Below are 3,543 nucleotides of genomic sequence, written 5' to 3'. Positions count from 1 at the left end.
TATAAAAATAAACACATGTACCGTAAAAAAGAAACGATACAAACCGAACTGAAAGTGCTAAGCTAAAAAGGGAGAAAAACACTGCTTACAACCTTGAGATTAAGTTCTTTAAAGCGCACCCAACCCTTGCCCCATTGGTACCATATTCTAGATAGCTTTTTTGCATTGGTTTACGAAATCTGGCCCAAAATTAGTTCTTATTCAAATATAATTTTGTTTTATCTATTGAAATTCTTGGTGTCTTGTTCCTTGAAAATAGCGTGACTATTCTTTTTTTTTTTTTTTTCTATCGTTTCACAAATCGCACTATAAAGACGTGGCGCAACAGATTATCGGTACCTATATAATATCAGCTTAGTTAAAAATTAAGTTTGTAATTTTAACACAGAAATGGATAACGCGGAGTATAGCTGCCAACTAATCATAAGAAGTTCATCTGTAACATAACAGGTATGGAATGAACATCTTGCCCCCCCCCCCAATCTTCTTTAACTCTCACTATTCTCTTCCTCTCTCACCCCTCCTCGCTCTCACCACCCTCAGACTCTCTCTCTCTCTCTCTCTCTCTCTCTCTCTCTCTCTCTCTCTCTCTCTCTCTCTCTCTCTCTCTCTCTCCATAATAAATGATAAAAGATAGCGTCGAGTTTATATCCCCCACTTACATAAAACTCAATTTCAAACTAAATATCATCTTGAGAAACATTACAAGTTCCATTCTTTAGAGACATTGCGTTCGTGAATTTAATATTTATCTCACTAAGAGTTGGCATTATTAAAAGACAAACAGGCAAGAATAGAAGTAATAATGTGGTTTCTGGAAGGGTTACAAAATTTCGGTCGGTTTGGATGAATGGATAAATTCCAGGAATTTAGAAGGTAAGAAGAACTAATTATGTTTGATAAATCCAAAGAAATATCTTGCAATTCCAAATTATAAAAGGGCTCAGTAAGCGGGCCAATACTTATCTCGACAGAACTCTCTCAAAATTTACGCTTTGGTCCAATTATCATCTATTATCTATTATTTATCCTTACCATTACCATTATCATTATCATTTCCTCCGCCAAGGAGGTCAGGTTTTCACCTCTCTATTTGTTTGTCATCAACCTAACTCAAAAAATTACGGGCGAATTTTGACCAACGTACTACAAATATATTAAAAACGATGTATTCAGGCCGAATCTCTCTCTCTCTCTCTCTCTCTCTCTCTCTCTCTCTCTCTCTCTCTCTCTCTCTCTCTCTGTGTCATTTAGGCCGGTATAACTCATGTATGGTGTTTTTCTTTTATTATTTTACATTGAACCATATCTGGAAGTACTTTTTCTTTCATCGGTGACTTGAACAAGACTAATGTTGAAATAATCTAATGTAGCTGTTAACGGAAGGAATGGTTTAGCTGTGATACTCCAATAATTTCTACATGATTTTGCGGACTCATGATATCTAATATACATATATACATATATACATATATACATATATACACACACACACACACACACACACATATATATATATATATATATATATATATATATATATATATATATATATATATATATATATATATATATATATATATATATATATATATATAGTGCGTGTGAGTATGTTTGTGTATTCAGTATTTGCAGTGAATATTCGAAACGTCAAATGATAAAATTGAATGAAATAAGGCAACTCTATTTGTAAAATTTTAATGCTTTCACTAGCAAAAACACCCCTTTGCTGTCTTTGATTCGCTAAGTTTGGAGAAGGCTCCGCCCATTTCATAGTAGTAGTAAGAAGAGCAACACCTTTTCTGTTTTATCATGGGAACACTAGAGACATCTGACGAAAGATTACCCCCGAGTGTCTGTGTTCTTTTGATTTTAACTGTACATGTGTCTGTGGGTGAGATTTTTGTGTGCGTAAAATCTTGCTTTTTCTAACCAAAACCTAGCAGGTAGGAACCCTTGAAATTTAAAGCCTAAATTAATTTTCCTGATGGTCCTTTTTTTTTAAGCTGGAGTATCTCGTAAAAGTAGATTGCTGGGAGCGGAACAATTTAGATATTTAATGGTGGGGATAAACCCTGTATAAATATGTCCTAGGTTTTGTAAGGAAAACCTCCCATCCTTTTCAGAGAAAAGAAACCAGCGCTGAACATTTCATGTGGAAGCCTTGTTTGGTTTGGTAAAAGAGGAAAGTAGAGCTTTTATCATATAGTTTGTCGATTCTCGATTTTGGAGATCATTTCGTTTAAAAAGTATAACAAAAATGATATTTTATTAACGAGCATTCCTTTATCCGATAATCTATATAAATATCTATTTAAAAAATTGTAGTGAAAATAAGTAATACTTAAATCAATATTCAAAGATTTTTTATTCAATTTGATTCTATTAATTATTATTATTATTATTATTATTATTATTATTATTATTATTATTATTATTATTATTATTATTATTACAAGCTAAGCTGCAATTCTAGTTGAAAAGCAGGATGCTATAAGCCCAAGGGCTCCAATTGGGAAAAATAGCTCATCAAGGAAATGATTTTAACAGTGCGTGGATACACAAATCTGTAAGAATGACAAAAAAAAAAAAAAAAAAAAAAAAAATGCAAGAGATACCGAGTAAAATACGCAACCCCTCTTTCCATGCTCACCCACAACCAACGTCAATTCCCCCTAAAATATATAAAAAGAGTCACGAATAGAAAGAAAATGAAAGAATGCGACCCGTGAGAATATGAAAAAGGAAGATTAATTAAAGACTGTGAAAAGGCTTAAAAATAGTGAACGTGTCCCATGATTATTTAAGTTAGAACATATGACTTCTGTGAAACAATGAAATTTATTACGAACTCAAAGTTGTTTAATTAACATTAGAAATATATTTATAAAAATGTGAATTATATTTTCCATTTCAAAACTATCGCAATTAAATTTTAATTGAAATATGCAAAGGCTTCAATTTATATAATTCTATTTTCTAAATGAATTCATATGTCAAAATCAGATCAATGCTATTATATATATTTATAGTTCACGTTGATATGATAGAATTAATTTTTCATCTATTTCTGCATTTATTATAAAAACTTGATTTTAATGGTGGCCTGGCGGTAGCGTCCTCGCATGGTGATTGCTAGACTGGGGTTCGAGTCCAGATCAAACTCGTTAGTTACTTTGATTGCTATAACATCCCCATCCTTGTGAGCTAAGGATGGGGTGTTTGGGGGAGCCTATAGGTCTACCTGCTGAGTCATCAGCAACCATGGCCTAGCCCTCGCTGGTCCCAACTTGGATGGAGAGGGGACATGGGCGCTAATTATATGTATATATGGTCAATCTCTAGGGTATCGTCCTATTTGCTAGGACAATGACGCTGTCCCTTGCCTCTGTTATTCATGAGTGGCCTTTAAATCCTTTAAATACGTAACGACGCGTAGCAACTTTACAATGTCTTTCTTGCTGGGATTAATGGGAAAAAAACTAACTTTGCTATGCTTAAAATTCTTTCCTGATATGATTAATAGAATAATAATAATAATAA

The sequence above is a fragment of the Palaemon carinicauda genome, chromosome 7 (genome assembly GCF_036898095.1).
Source record: "Palaemon carinicauda isolate YSFRI2023 chromosome 7, ASM3689809v2, whole genome shotgun sequence".
Lineage (NCBI taxonomy): Eukaryota > Metazoa > Arthropoda > Malacostraca > Decapoda > Palaemonidae > Palaemon > Palaemon carinicauda.
This window is presented reverse-complemented; position numbering follows the sequence as displayed.